This window comes from Hydractinia symbiolongicarpus, chromosome 11, assembly GCF_029227915.1.
Source record: "Hydractinia symbiolongicarpus strain clone_291-10 chromosome 11, HSymV2.1, whole genome shotgun sequence".
NCBI lineage: Eukaryota > Metazoa > Cnidaria > Hydrozoa > Anthoathecata > Hydractiniidae > Hydractinia > Hydractinia symbiolongicarpus.
This window is the reverse complement of record NC_079885.1, coordinates 14,786,436-14,800,423: the sequence shown is the minus strand read 5'-3', so window position 1 is coordinate 14,800,423 and position 13,988 is coordinate 14,786,436. Positions and strand designations below refer to the sequence as shown.

The 13,988-nt window shown below is 40.5% G+C and overlaps 19 non-coding genes and 5 pseudogenes across 19 annotated transcripts; all 24 read right to left on the bottom strand.

Annotated features, from left to right (window-relative positions):
- Positions 1-373: 373 nt before the first annotated feature.
- Positions 374-492, bottom strand: LOC130617694 (5S ribosomal RNA). The gene has a single exon (XR_008978770.1). It is a non-coding gene; the product is annotated as a 5S ribosomal RNA (ribosomal RNA).
- Positions 493-942: 450 nt separating this feature from the next.
- LOC130618439 (5S ribosomal RNA) lies at positions 943-1,061 on the bottom strand (annotated as a pseudogene).
- Positions 1,062-1,511: 450 nt separating this feature from the next.
- On the bottom strand, positions 1,512-1,630 carry LOC130618026 (5S ribosomal RNA). The gene has a single exon (XR_008979101.1). It is a non-coding gene; the product is annotated as a 5S ribosomal RNA (ribosomal RNA).
- Positions 1,631-2,080: 450 nt separating this feature from the next.
- LOC130616778 (5S ribosomal RNA) lies at positions 2,081-2,199 on the bottom strand. Its single transcript, XR_008977857.1, has one exon. It is a non-coding gene; the product is annotated as a 5S ribosomal RNA (ribosomal RNA).
- Positions 2,200-2,649: 450 nt separating this feature from the next.
- LOC130618314 (5S ribosomal RNA) lies at positions 2,650-2,768 on the bottom strand. The gene has a single exon (XR_008979387.1). It is a non-coding gene; the product is annotated as a 5S ribosomal RNA (ribosomal RNA).
- Positions 2,769-3,218: 450 nt separating this feature from the next.
- Positions 3,219-3,337, bottom strand: LOC130618039 (5S ribosomal RNA). Its single transcript, XR_008979115.1, has one exon. It is a non-coding gene; the product is annotated as a 5S ribosomal RNA (ribosomal RNA).
- A 450-nt stretch (positions 3,338-3,787) lies between these two features.
- On the bottom strand, positions 3,788-3,906 carry LOC130616777 (5S ribosomal RNA). Its single transcript, XR_008977856.1, has one exon. It is a non-coding gene; the product is annotated as a 5S ribosomal RNA (ribosomal RNA).
- A 450-nt stretch (positions 3,907-4,356) lies between these two features.
- LOC130618345 (5S ribosomal RNA) lies at positions 4,357-4,475 on the bottom strand. The gene has a single exon (XR_008979418.1). It is a non-coding gene; the product is annotated as a 5S ribosomal RNA (ribosomal RNA).
- A 450-nt stretch (positions 4,476-4,925) lies between these two features.
- Positions 4,926-5,044, bottom strand: LOC130618175 (5S ribosomal RNA). The gene has a single exon (XR_008979250.1). It is a non-coding gene; the product is annotated as a 5S ribosomal RNA (ribosomal RNA).
- A 450-nt stretch (positions 5,045-5,494) lies between these two features.
- Positions 5,495-5,613, bottom strand: LOC130618710 (5S ribosomal RNA; annotated as a pseudogene).
- Positions 5,614-6,063: 450 nt separating this feature from the next.
- On the bottom strand, positions 6,064-6,182 carry LOC130617513 (5S ribosomal RNA). The gene has a single exon (XR_008978591.1). It is a non-coding gene; the product is annotated as a 5S ribosomal RNA (ribosomal RNA).
- A 450-nt stretch (positions 6,183-6,632) lies between these two features.
- LOC130618709 (5S ribosomal RNA) lies at positions 6,633-6,751 on the bottom strand (annotated as a pseudogene).
- A 450-nt stretch (positions 6,752-7,201) lies between these two features.
- LOC130617512 (5S ribosomal RNA) lies at positions 7,202-7,320 on the bottom strand. Its single transcript, XR_008978590.1, has one exon. It is a non-coding gene; the product is annotated as a 5S ribosomal RNA (ribosomal RNA).
- A 450-nt stretch (positions 7,321-7,770) lies between these two features.
- LOC130615686 (5S ribosomal RNA) lies at positions 7,771-7,889 on the bottom strand. The gene has a single exon (XR_008976774.1). It is a non-coding gene; the product is annotated as a 5S ribosomal RNA (ribosomal RNA).
- Positions 7,890-8,339: 450 nt separating this feature from the next.
- Positions 8,340-8,458, bottom strand: LOC130616633 (5S ribosomal RNA). The gene has a single exon (XR_008977713.1). It is a non-coding gene; the product is annotated as a 5S ribosomal RNA (ribosomal RNA).
- A 450-nt stretch (positions 8,459-8,908) lies between these two features.
- Positions 8,909-9,027, bottom strand: LOC130615685 (5S ribosomal RNA). Its single transcript, XR_008976773.1, has one exon. It is a non-coding gene; the product is annotated as a 5S ribosomal RNA (ribosomal RNA).
- A 450-nt stretch (positions 9,028-9,477) lies between these two features.
- Positions 9,478-9,596, bottom strand: LOC130618174 (5S ribosomal RNA). Its single transcript, XR_008979249.1, has one exon. It is a non-coding gene; the product is annotated as a 5S ribosomal RNA (ribosomal RNA).
- Positions 9,597-10,046: 450 nt separating this feature from the next.
- LOC130618707 (5S ribosomal RNA) lies at positions 10,047-10,165 on the bottom strand (annotated as a pseudogene).
- Positions 10,166-10,615: 450 nt separating this feature from the next.
- Positions 10,616-10,734, bottom strand: LOC130617511 (5S ribosomal RNA). The gene has a single exon (XR_008978589.1). It is a non-coding gene; the product is annotated as a 5S ribosomal RNA (ribosomal RNA).
- A 450-nt stretch (positions 10,735-11,184) lies between these two features.
- LOC130618706 (5S ribosomal RNA) lies at positions 11,185-11,303 on the bottom strand (annotated as a pseudogene).
- A 450-nt stretch (positions 11,304-11,753) lies between these two features.
- LOC130617510 (5S ribosomal RNA) lies at positions 11,754-11,872 on the bottom strand. The gene has a single exon (XR_008978588.1). It is a non-coding gene; the product is annotated as a 5S ribosomal RNA (ribosomal RNA).
- Positions 11,873-12,322: 450 nt separating this feature from the next.
- Positions 12,323-12,441, bottom strand: LOC130617750 (5S ribosomal RNA). The gene has a single exon (XR_008978826.1). It is a non-coding gene; the product is annotated as a 5S ribosomal RNA (ribosomal RNA).
- A 450-nt stretch (positions 12,442-12,891) lies between these two features.
- On the bottom strand, positions 12,892-13,010 carry LOC130615684 (5S ribosomal RNA). Its single transcript, XR_008976772.1, has one exon. It is a non-coding gene; the product is annotated as a 5S ribosomal RNA (ribosomal RNA).
- A 450-nt stretch (positions 13,011-13,460) lies between these two features.
- On the bottom strand, positions 13,461-13,579 carry LOC130617829 (5S ribosomal RNA). The gene has a single exon (XR_008978906.1). It is a non-coding gene; the product is annotated as a 5S ribosomal RNA (ribosomal RNA).
- Positions 13,580-13,988: the final 409 nt, after the last annotated feature.

Below are 13,988 nucleotides of genomic sequence, written 5' to 3'. Positions count from 1 at the left end.
GACTGGATCATCCGGAATAGGTCGTGTTTATGTGCATTTGAAAGCTCTTTTTAAGCGCTATCGATTCTTTACAACAATAATGCGCTTTATGATTTCCGGTAAAAAGTTCCAACCAAGGAAATCTAGGGTACTTTCAGACTTAATTTTCATATGACAAAGTTAGTTAGCAAAGTAAGTACATCGCCATTTTCTTTGTCTGACGCTCGTAATCCATTCATTTGCGACGTGGCGCATTTATTGCAGCACGATTGTAGCCGTTTTGAAGGGAAAGCAACTTCTAATCATGTTTCTTTCTTGATTTACTCAGCGGCTATTGCGTAAAAAAGATACGTCACAGTCGTAATGATAAATAATGTAACGTGAAAAAGTCAATAGCCTACGACACCAGAAGTTCCCAGGCGGTCCCCCATCCAAGTACTATCCCGGCCCGACGATGCTTACATTCCGTGATCGGACGAGAACAGGTGTGTTCATCGTGGTATGGTCGTAGACAAACAAACGGGCAGATATCTACGATTTATTAGCACATTACATCGAAAATGGTTCAAACTTTAAAGGTCATATTTCTTGACTGGATCATCCGGAATAAATCGTGTTTATGTGTATTTGAAAGCTCTTTTTAAGCGCTATCGATTCTTTACGACAACCATGCGCTTTAAGATTTCCGGTAAAAAGTTCCAACGAAGGAAATCTAGGGTACTTTCAGACTTAATTTTCATATGACAAAGTTAATTAGCAAAGTAACTACATCGCCATTTTCTTTGTCTGACGCTCGTAATCCATTTATTTGCGACGTGGCGCATTTATTGCAGCAAGATTCTAGCCGTTTTGAAGGGAAAGCAACTTCTAATCACGTCCCTTACTTGATTTACTCAGCGGCTATTGCGTAAAAAAGATACGTCACAGTCGTAATGATAAATAATGTAACGTGAAATAGTCAATAGCCTACGACACCGGGAGATCCCAGGCGGTCCCCCATCGAAGTACTCTCCCGGCCCGACGATGCTTAACTTCCGTGATCGGACGAACACAGGTGTGTTCATCGTGGTATGGTCGTAGACAAACATACGGGTAGATATCTACGATTTATTAGCACATTACATCGAAAATTGTTCGAACTTTAAAGATCATAATTCTTGACTGGGTGATCGGAAATAGTTCGTGTTTATGTGCATTTGAAAGCTCCTTTTAAGCGCTATCGATTCTTTACGACAATAATGCGCTTTATGTTTTCCGGTAAAAAGTTCCAACGAAGGCAATCTAGGGTACTTGCAGACTTAATTTTCGTATGACAAAGTTAATTAGCAAAGTAACTACATCGCCATTTTCTTTATCTGACGCTCTTAATCCATTCATTTGCGACGTGGCGCATTTATTGCAGCAAGATTGTAGCCCTTTTTAAGGGAAAGAAACTTCTAATCATGTCCCTTACTTGATTTACTCGGCGGCTATTGCGTAAAAAAGATTCGTCACAGTCGTGATGATAAATAATGTAACGTGAAAACGTCAATAGCCTACGACACCGGGAGATCCCAGGCGGTCCCCCATCCAAGTACTATCCCGGCCCGACGATGCTTAACTTTCGTGATCGGACGAGAACAGGTGTGTTCATAGTGGTATGGTCGTAGACAAACAAACGGGCCGATATCTACGATTTATTAGCACATTACATCGAAAATGGTTCAAACTTTAAAGGTCATATTTCTTGACTGGATCATCCGGAATAGGTCGTGTTTATGTGCATTTGAAAGCTCTTTTTAAGCGCTATCGATTCTTTACAACAATAATGCGCTTTATGATTTCCGGTAAAAAGTTCCAACGAAGGCAATCTAGGGTACTTGCAGACTTAATTTTCATATGACAAAGTTAATTAGCAAAGTAACTACATCGCCATTTTCTTTATCTGACGCTCTTAATCCATTCATTTGCGACGTGGCGCATTTATTGCAGCACGATTGTAGCCGTTTTGAAGGGAAAGCAACTTGTAATCATGTCTCTTTCTTGATTTACTCAGCGGCTATTGCGTAAAAAAGATACGTCACAGTCGTAATGATAAATAATGTAACGTGAAAAAGTCAATAGCCTACGACACCAGGAGTTTCCAGGCGGTGCCCCATCCAAGTACTATCCCGGCCCGACGATGCTTAACTTCCGTGATCGGACGAGAACAGGTGTGTTCATCGTGGTATGGTCGTAGACAAACAAACGGGCAGATATCTACGATTTATTAGCACATTACATCGAAAATGGTTCAAACTTTAAAGGTCATATTTCTTGACTGGATCATCCGGAATAGGTCGTGTTTATGTGCATTTGAAAGCTCTTTTTAAGCGCTATCGATTCTTTACAACAATAATGCGCTTTATGATTTCCGGTAAAAAGTTCCAACGAAGGCAATCTAGGGTACTTTCAGACTTAATTTTCATATGACAAAGTTAGTTAGCAAAGTAAGTACATCGCCATTTTCTTTGTCTGACGCTCGTAATCCATTCATTTGCGACGTGGCGCATTTATTGCAGCACGATTGTAGCCGTTTTGAAGGGAAAGCAACTTCTAATCATGTTTCTTTCTTGATTTACTCAGCGGCTATTGCGTAAAAAAGATACGTCACAGTCGTAATGATAAATAATGTAACGTGAAAAAGTCAATAGCCTACGACACCAGAAGTTCCCAGGCGGTCCCCCATCCAAGTACTATCCCGGCCCGACGATGCTTACATTCCGTGATTGGACGAGAACAGGTGTGTTCATCGTGGTATGGTCGTAGACAAACAAACGGGCAGATATCTACGATTTATTAGCACATTACATCGAAAATGGTTCAAACTTTAAAGGTCATATTTCTTGACTGGATCATCCGGAATAAATCGTGTTTATGTGTATTTGAAAGCTCTTTTTAAGCGCTATCGATTCTTTACGACAACCATGCGCTTTAAGATTTCCGGTAAAAAGTTCCAACGAAGGAAATCTAGGGTACTTTCAGACTTAATTTTCATATGACAAAGTTAATTAGCAAAGTAACTACATCGCCATTTTCTTTGTCTGACGCTCGTAATCCATTTATTTGCGACGTGGCGCATTTATTGCAGCAAGATTCTAGCCGTTTTGAAGGGAAAGCAACTTCTAATCACGTCCCTTACTTGATTTACTCAGCGGCTATTGCGTAAAAAAGATACGTCACAGTCGTAATGATAAATAATGTAACGTGAAATAGTCAATAGCCTACGACACCGGGAGATCCCAGGCGGTCCCCCATCGAAGTACTCTCCCGGCCCGACGATGCTTAACTTCCGTGATCGGACGAAAACAGGTGTGTTCATCGTGGTATGGTCGTAGACAAACATACGGGTAGATATCTACGATTTATTAGCACATTACATCGAAAATTGTTCGAACTTTAAAGATCATAATTCTTGACTGGGTGATCGGAAATAGTTCGTGTTTATGTGCATTTGAAAGCTCCTTTTAAGCGCTATCGATTCTTTACGACAATAATGCGCTTTATGTTTTCCGGTAAAAAGTTCCAACGAAGGCAATCTAGGGTACTTGCAGACTTAATTTTCATATGACAAAGTTAATTAGCAAAGTAACTACATCGCCATTTTCTTTATCTGACGCTCTTAATCCATTCATTTGCGACGTGGCGCATTTATTGCAGCACGATTGTAGCCGTTTTGAAGGGAAAGCAACTTGTAATCATGTCTCTTTCTTGATTTACTCAGCGGCTATTGCGTAAAAAAGATACGTCACAGTCGTAATGATAAATAATGTAACGTGAAAAAGTCAATAGCCTACGACACCAGGAGTTTCCAGGCGGTGCCCCATCCAAGTACTATCCCGGCCCGACGATGCTTAACTTCCGTGATCGGACGAGAACAGGTGTGTTCATCGTGGTATGGTCGTAGACAAACAAACGGGCAGATATCTACGATTTATTAGCACATTACATCGAAAATGGTTCAAACTTTAAAGGTCATATTTCTTGACTGGATCATCCGGAATAGGTCGTGTTTATGTGCATTTGAAAGCTCTTTTTAAGTGCTATCGATTCTTTACAACAATAATGCGCTTTATGATTTCCGGTAAAAAGTTCCAACGAAGGCAATCCAGGGTACTTGCAGACTTAATTTTCATATGACAAAGTTAATTAGCAAAGTAACTACATCGCCATTTTCTTTGTCTGACGCTCTTAATCCATTTATTTGCGACGTGGCGCATTTATTGCAGCAAGATTCTAGCCGTTTTGAAGGGAAAGCAACTTCTAATCACGTCCCTTACTTGATTTACTCAGCGGCTATTGCGTAAAAAAGATACGTCACAGTCGTAATGATAAATAATGTAACGTGAAATAGTCAATAGCCTACGACACCGGGAGATCCCAGGCGGTCCCCCATCGAAGTAATCTCCCGGTCCGACGATGCTTAACTTCCGTGATCGGACGAGAACGGGTGTGTTCATCGTGGTATGGTCGTAGTCAAACAAACGGGCAGATATCTACGATTTATTAGCACATTACATCGAAAATGGTTCAAACTTTAAAGGTCATATTTCTTGACTGGAACATCCGGAATAGGTCGTGTTTATGTGTATTTGAAAGCTCTTTTTAAGCGCTATCGATTCTTTACGACAACCATGCGCTTTAAGATTTCCGGTAAAAAGTTCCAACGAAGGAAATCTAGGGTACTTTCAGACTTAATTTTCATATGACAAAGTTAATTAGCAAAGTAACTACATCGCCATTTTCTTTGTCTGACGCTCGTAATCCATTTATTTGCGACGTGGCGCATTTATTGCAGCAAGATTGTAGCCGTTTTGAAGGGAAAGCAACTTCTAATCACGTCCCTTACTTAATTTACTCAACGGCTATTGCGTAAAAAAGATACGTCACAGTCGTAATGATAAATAATGTAATGTGAAATAGTCAATAGCCTACGACACCGGGAGATCCCAGGCGGTCCCCCATCGAAGTACTCTCCCGGACCGACGATGCTTAACTTCCGTGATCGGACGAGAACAGGTGTGTTCATCGTGGTATGGTCGTAGACAAACAAACGGGCAGATATCTACGATTTATTAGCACATTACATCGAAAATGGTTCAAACTTTAAAGGTCATATTTCTTGACTGGATCATTCAAGATAGGTCGTGTTTATGTGCATTTGACAGCTCTTTTTAAGGGCTATCGATTCTTTACAACAATAATGCGCTTTATGATTTCCGGTAAAAAGTTCCAACGAAGGCAATCCAGGGTACTTGCAGACTTAATTTTCATATGACAAAGTTAATTAGCAAAGTAACTACATCGCCATTTTCTTTGTCTGACGCTCTTAATCCATTTATTTGCGACGTGGCGCATTTATTGCAGCAAGATTGTAGCCCGTTTTAAGGGAAAGAAGCTTCTAATCATGTCAATTACTTGATTTACTCAGCGGCTATTGCGTAAGAAAGATACGTCCCAGTCGTAATGATAAATAATGTAACGTGAAAAAGTCAATAGCCTACGACACCGGGATATCCCAGGCGGTCCCCCATCCAAGTACTATCCCGCCCCGACGATGCTTAACTTCCGTGATGGGACAAGAACAGGTGTGTTCATCGTGGTATGGTCGTAGACAAACAAACGGGCAGATATCTACGATTTATTAGCACATTACATCGTTAATGGTTTAAACTTTAAAGGTCATATTTCTTGACTGGATTATCCGAAATAGGTCGTGTTTATGTGCATTTGAAAGCTCTTTTCAAGCGCTATCCATTATTTACGACAACCATGCGCTTTAAGATTACGGGTAAAAAGTTCCAACGAAGGCAATCTAGAGTACTTTCAGACTTAATTTTCATATGACAAAGTTAATTAGCAAAGTAACTACTTCGTCATTTTCTTTGTCTGACGCTCGTAATCCATTCATTTGCGACGTGGTGCATTTATTGCAGCACGATTGTAGCCGTTTTGAAGGGAAAGCAACTTCTAATCATGTCTCTTTCTTCATTTACTCAGCAGCTATTGCGTAAAAAAGACACGTCACAGTCGTAATGATAAATAATGTAACGTGAAAAAGTCAATAGCCTACGACACCAGGAGTTCCGAGGCGGTCCCCCATCCAAGTACTATCCCGGCCCGACGATGCTTAACTTTCGTGATCGGACGAGAACAGGTGTGTTCATAGTGGTATGGTCGTAGACAAACAAACGGGCCGATATCTACGATTTATTAGCACATTACATCGAAAATGGTTCAAACTTTAAAGGTCATATTTCTTGACTGGATCATCCGGAATAGGTCGTGTTTATGTGCATTTGAAAGCTCTTTTTAAGCGCTATCGATTCTTTACAACAATAATGCGCTTTATGATTTCCGGTAAAAAGTTCCAACGAAGGCAATCTAGGGTACTTGCAGACTTAATTTTCATATGACAAAGTTAATTAGCAAAGTAACTACATCGCCATTTTCTTTGTCTGACGCTCTTAATCCATTTATTTGCGACGTGGCGCATTTATTGCAGCAAGATTGTAGCCCGTTTTAAGGGAAAGAAGCTTCTAATCATGTCACTTACTTGATTTACTCAGCGGCTATTGCGTAAGAAAGATACGTCCCAGTCGTAATGATAAATAATGTAACGTGAAAAAGTCAATAGCCTACGACACCGGGATATCCCAGGCGGTCCCCCATCCAAGTACTATCCCGCCCCGACGATGCTTAACTTCCGTGATGGGACAAGAACAGGTGTGTTCATCGTGGTATGGTCGTAGACAAACAAACGGGCAGATATCTACGATTTATTAGCACATTACATCGTTAATGGTTTAAACTTTAAAGGTCATATTTCTTGACTGGATTATCCGAAATAGGTCGTGTTTATGTGCATTTGAAAGCTCTTTTCAAGCGCTATCCATTATTTACGACAACCATGCGCTTTAAGATTACGGGTAAAAAGTTCCAACGAAGGCAATCTAGAGTACTTTCAGACTTAATTTTCATATGACAAAGTTAATTAGCAAAGTAACTACTTCGTCATTTTCTTTGTCTGACGCTCGTAATCCATTCATTTGCGACGTGGCGCATTTATTGCAGCACGATTGTAGCCGTTTTGAAGGGAAAGCAACTTCTAATCATGTCTCTTTCTTCATTTACTCAGCAGCTATTGCGTAAAAAAGACACGTCACAGTCGTAATGATAAATAATGTAACATGAAAAAGTCAATAGCCTACGACACCAGGAGTTCCGAGGCGGTCCCCCATCCAAGTACTATCCCGGCCCGACGATGCTTAACTTTCGTGATCGGACGAGAACAGGTGTGTTCATAGTGGTATGGTCGTAGACAAACAAACGGGCCGATATCTACGATTTATTAGCACATTACATCGAAAATGGTTCAAACTTTAAAGGTCATATTTCTTGACTGGATCATCCGGAATAGGTCGTGTTTATGTGCATTTGAAAGCTCTTTTTAAGCGCTATCGATTCTTTACAACAATAATGCGCTTTATGATTTCCGGTAAAAAGTTCCAACGAAGGCAATCTAGGGTACTTGCAGACTTAATTTTCATATGACAAAGTTAATTAGCAAAGTAACTACATCGCCATTTTCTTTATCTGACGCTCTTAATCCATTCATTTGCGACGTGGCGCATTTATTGCAGCAAGATTGTAGCCCTTTTTAAGGGAAAGAAACTTCTAATCATGTCCCTTACTTGATTTACTCGGCGGCTATTGCGTAAAAAAGATACGTCACAGTCGTAATGATAAATAATGTAACGTGAAAAAGTCAATAGCCTACGACACCAGGAGTTCCCAGGCGGTGCCCCATCCAAGTACTATCCCGGCCCGACGATGCTTAACTTCCGTGATCGGACGAGAACAGGTGTGTTCATCGTGGTATGGTCGTAGACAAACAAACGGGCAGATATCTACGATTTATTAGCACATTACATCGAAAATGGTTCAAACTTTAAAGGTCGTATTTCTTGACTGGATCATCCGGAATATGTCGTGTTTATGTGCATTTGAAAGCTCTTTTTAAGCGCTATCGATTCTTTACAACAATAATGCGCTTTATGATTTCCGGTAAAAAGTTCCAACGAAGGCAATCTAGGGTACTTTCAGACTTAATTTTCATATGACAAAGTTAGTTAGCAAAGTAACTACATCGCCATTTTCTTTATCTGACGCTCGTAATCCATTCATTTGCGACGTGGCGCATTTATTGCAGCAAGATTGTAGCCCTTTTTAAGGGAAAGAAACTTCTAATCATGTCCCTTACTTGATTTACTCGGCGGCTATTGCGTAAAAAAGATACGTCACAGTCGTGATGATAAATAATGTAACGTGAAAACGTCAATAGCCTACGACACCGGGAGATCCCAGGTGGTCCCCCATCCAAGTACTATCCCGGCCCGACGATGCTTAACTTCCGTGATCGGACGAGAACAGGTGTGTTCATCGTGGTATGGTCGTAGACAAACATACGGGTAGATATCTACGATTTATTAGCACATTACATCGAAAATGGTTCGAACTTTAAAGATCATAATTCTTGACTGGGTGATCGGAAATAGTTCGTGTTTATGTGCATTTGAAAGCTCCTTTTAAGCGCTATCGATTCTTTACGACAATAATGCGCTTTAAGATTTCCGGTAAAAAGTTCCAACGAAGGCAATCTAGGGTACTTTCAAACTTAATTTTCATATGACAAAGTTAGTTAGCAAAGTAAGTACATCGCCATTTTCTTTGTCTGACGCTCGTAATCCATTCATTTGCGACGTGGCGCATTTATTGCAGCACGATTGTAGCCGTTTTGAAGGGAAAGCAACTTGTAATCATGTCTCTTTCTTGATTTACTCAGCGGCTATTGCGTAAAAAAGATACGTCACAGTCGTAATGATAAATAATGTAACGTGAAAAAGTCAATAGCCTACGACACCAGGAGTTCCCAGGCGGTGCCCCATCCAAGTACTATCCCGGCCCGACGATGCTTAACTTCCGTGATCGGACGAGAACAGGTGTGTTCATCGTGGTATGGTCGTAGACAAACAAACGGGCAGATATCTACGATTTATTAGCACATTACATCGAAAATGGTTCAAACTTTAAAGGTCGTATTTCTTGACTGGATCATCCGGAATAGGTCGTGTTTATGTGCATTTGAAAGCTCTTTTTAAGCGCTATCGATTCTTTACAACAATAATGCGCTTTATGATTTCCGGTAGAAAGTTCCAACGAAGGCAATCTAGGGTACTTTCAGACTTAATTTTCATATGACAAAGTTAGTTAGCAAAGTAACTACATCGCCATTTTCTTTGTCTGACGCTCGTAATCCATTTATTTGCGACGTGGCGCATTTATTGCAGCAAGATTGTAGCCGTTTTGAAGGGAAAGCAACTTCTAATCACGTCCCTTACTTAATTTACTCAGCGGCTATTGCGTAAAAAAGATACGTCACAGTCGTAATGATAAATAATGTAATGTGAAATAGTCAATAGCCTACGACACCGGGAGATCCCAGGCGGTCCCCCATCGAAGTACTCTCCCGGACCGACGATGCTTAACTTCCGTGATCGGACGAGAACAGGTGTGTTCATCGTGGTATGGTCGTAGACAAACAAACGGGCAGATATCTACGATTTATTAGCACATTACATCGAAAATGGTTCAAACTTTAAAGGTCATATTTCTTGACTGGATCATTCAAGATAGGTCGTGTTTATGTGCATTTGACAGCTCTTTTTAAGGGCTATCGATTCTTTACAACAATAATGCGCTTTATGATTTCCGGTAAAAAGTTCCAACGAAGGCAATCCAGGGTACTTGCAGACTTAATTTTCATATGACAAAGTTAATTAGCAAAGTAACTACATCGCCATTTTCTTTGTCTGACGCTCTTAATCCATTTATTTGCGACGTGGCGCATTTATTGCAGCAAGATTGTAGCCCGTTTTAAGGGAAAGAAGCTTCTAATCATGTCAATTACTTGATTTACTCAGCGGCTATTGCGTAAGAAAGATACGTCCCAGTCGTAATGATAAATAATGTAACGTGAAAAAGTCAATAGCCTACGACACCGGGATATCCCAGGCGGTCCCCCATCCAAGTACTATCCCGCCCCGACGATGCTTAACTTCCGTGATGGGACAAGAACAGGTGTGTTCATCGTGGTATGGTCGTAGACAAACAAACGGGCAGATATCTACGATTTATTAGCACATTACATCGTTAATGGTTTAAACTTTAAAGGTCATATTTCTTGACTGGATTATCCGAAATAGGTCGTGTTTATGTGCATTTGAAAGCTCTTTTCAAGCGCTATCCATTATTTACGACAACCATGCGCTTTAAGATTACGGGTAAAAAGTTCCAACGAAGGCAATCTAGAGTACTTTCAGACTTAATTTTCATATGACAAAGTTAATTAGCAAAGTAACTACTTCGTCATTTTCTTTGTCTGACGCTCGTAATCCATTCATTTGCGACGTGGTGCATTTATTGCAGCACGATTGTAGCCGTTTTGAAGGGAAAGCAACTTCTAATCATGTCTCTTTCTTCATTTACTCAGCAGCTATTGCGTAAAAAAGACACGTCACAGTCGTAATGATAAATAATGTAACGTGAAAAAGTCAATAGCCTACGACACCAGGAGTTCCGAGGCGGTCCCCCATCCAAGTACTATCCCGGCCCGACGATGCTTAACTTTCGTGATCGGACGAGAACAGGTGTGTTCATAGTGGTATGGTCGTAGACAAACAAACGGGCCGATATCTACGATTTATTAGCACATTACATCGAAAATGGTTCAAACTTTAAAGGTCATATTTCTTGACTGGATCATCCGGAATAGGTCGTGTTTATGTGCATTTGAAAGCTCTTTTTAAGCGCTATCGATTCTTTACAACAATAATGCGCTTTATGATTTCCGGTAAAAAGTTCCAACGAAGGCAATCTAGGGTACTTGCAGACTTAATTTTCATATGACAAAGTTAATTAGCAAAGTAACTACATCGCCATTTTCTTTGTCTGACGCTCTTAATCCATTTATTTGCGACGTGGCGCATTTATTGCAGCAAGATTGTAGCCCGTTTTAAGGGAAAGAAGCTTCTAATCATGTCACTTACTTGATTTACTCAGCGGCTATTGCGTAAGAAAGATACGTCCCAGTCGTAATGATAAATAATGTAACGTGAAAAAGTCAATAGCCTACGACACCGGGATATCCCAGGCGGTCCCCCATCCAAGTACTATCCCGCCCCGACGATGCTTAACTTCCGTGATGGGACAAGAACAGGTGTGTTCATCGTGGTATGGTCGTAGACAAACAAACGGGCAGATATCTACGATTTATTAGCACATTACATCGTTAATGGTTTAAACTTTAAAGGTCATATTTCTTGACTGGATTATCCGAAATAGGTCGTGTTTATGTGCATTTGAAAGCTCTTTTCAAGCGCTATCCATTATTTACGACAACCATGCGCTTTAAGGTTACGGGTAAAAAGTTCCAACGAAGGCAATCTAGAGTACTTTCAGACTTAATTTTCATATGACAAAGTTAATTAGCAAAGTAACTACTTCGTCATTTTCTTTGTCTGACGCTCGTAATCCATTCATTTGCGACGTGGCGCATTTATTGCAGCACGATTGTAGCCGTTTTGAAGGGAAAGCAACTTCTAATCATGTCTCTTTCTTCATTTACTCAGCAGCTATTGCGTAAAAAAGACACGTCACAGTCGTAATGATAAATAATGTAACATGAAAAAGTCAATAGCCTACGACACCAGGAGTTCCGAGGCGGTCCCCCATCCAAGTACTATCCCGGCCCGACGATGCTTAACTTTCGTGATCGGACGAGAACAGGTGTGTTCATAGTGGTATGGTCGTAGACAAACAAACGGGCCGATATCTACGATTTATTAGCACATTACATCGAAAATGGTTCAAACTTTAAAGGTCATATTTCTTGACTGGATCATCCGGAATAGGTCGTGTTTATGTGCATTTGAAAGCTCTTTTTAAGCGCTATCGATTCTTTACAACAATAATGCGCTTTATGATTTCCGGTAAAAAGTTCCAACGAAGGCAATCTAGGGTACTTGCAGACTTAATTTTCATATGACAAAGTTAATTAGCAAAGTAACTACATCGCCATTTTCTTTATCTGACGCTCTTAATCCATTCATTTGCGACGTGGCGCATTTATTGCAGCAAGATTGTAGCCCTTTTTAAGGGAAAGAAACTTCTAATCATGTCCCTTACTTGATTTACTCGGCGGCTATTGAGTAAAAAAGATACGTCACAGTCGTGATGATAAATAATGTAACGTGAAAACGTCAATAGCCTACGACACCGGGAGATCCCAGGCGGTCCCCCATCCAAGTACTATCCCGGCCCGACGATTCTTAACTTCCGTGATCGGACGAGAACAGGTGTGTTCATCGTGGTATGGTCGTAGACAAACATACGGGTAGATATCTACGATTTATTAGCACATTACATCGAAAATGGTTCGAACTTTAAAGATCATAATTCTTGACTGGGTGATCGGAAATAGTTCGTGTTTATGTGCATTTGAAAGCTCCTTTTAAGCGCTATCGATTCTTTACGACAATAATGCGCTTTAAGATTTCCGGTAAAAAGTTCCAACGAAGGCAATCTAGGGTACTTTCAGACTTAATTTTCATATGACAAAGTTAGTTAGCAAAGTAAGTACATCGCCATTTTCTTTGTCTGACGCTCGTAATCCATTCATTTGCGACGTGGCGCATTTATTGCAGCACGATTGTAGCCGTTTTGAAGGGAAAGCAACTTGTAATCATGTCTCTTTCTTGATTTACTCAGCGGCTATTGCGTAAAAAAGATACGTCACAGTCGTAATGATAAATAATGTAACGTGAAAAAGTCAATAGCCTACGACACCAGGAGTTCCCAGGCGGTGCCCCATCCAAGTACTATCCCGGCCCGACGATGCTTAACTTCCGTGATCGGACGAGAACAGGTGTGTTCATCGTGGTATGGTCGTAGACAAACAAACGGGCAGATATCTACGATTTATTAGCACATTACATCGAAAATGGTTCAAACTTTAAAGGTCGTATTTCTTGACTGGATCATCCGGAATATGTCGTGTTTATGTGCATTTGAAAGCTCTTTTTAAGCGCTATCCATTATTTACGACAATAATGCGCTTTATGATTTCCGGTAAAAAGTTCCAACGAAGGCAATCTAGGGTACTTTCAGACTTAATTTTCATATGACAAAGTTAGTTAGCAAAGTAACTACATCGCCATTTTCTTTATCTGACGCTCGTAATCCATTCATTTGCGACGTGGCGCATTTATTGCAGCACGATTGTAGCCGTTTTGAAGGGAAAGCAACTTCTAATCATGTCTCTTTCTTCATTTACTCAGCAGCTATTGCGTAAAAAAGACACGTCACAGTCGTAATGATAAATAATGTAACATGAAAAAGTCAATAGCCTACGACACCAGGAGTTCCGAGGCGGTCCCCCATCCAAGTACTATCCCGGCCCGACGATGCTTAACTTTCGTGATCGGACGAGAACAGGTGGGTTCATAGTGGTATGGTCGTAGACAAACAAACGGGCCGATATCTACGATTTATTAGCACATTACATCGAAAATGGTTCAAACTTTAAAGGTCATATTTCTTGACTGGATCATCCGGAATAGGTCGTGTTTATGTGCATTTGAAAGCTCTTTTTAAGCGCTATCGATTCTTTACAACAATAATGCGCTTTATGATTTCCGGTAAAAAGTTCCAACGAAGGCAATCTAGGGTACTTGCAGACTTAATTTTCATATGACAAAGTTAATTAGCAAAGTAACTACATCGCCATTTTCTTTATCTGACGCTCTTAATCCATTCATTTGCGACGTGGCGCATTTATTGCAGCAAGATTGTAGCCCTTTTTAAGGGAAAGAAACTTCTAATCATGTCCCTTACTTGATTTACTCGGCGGCTATTGCGTAAAAAAGATACGT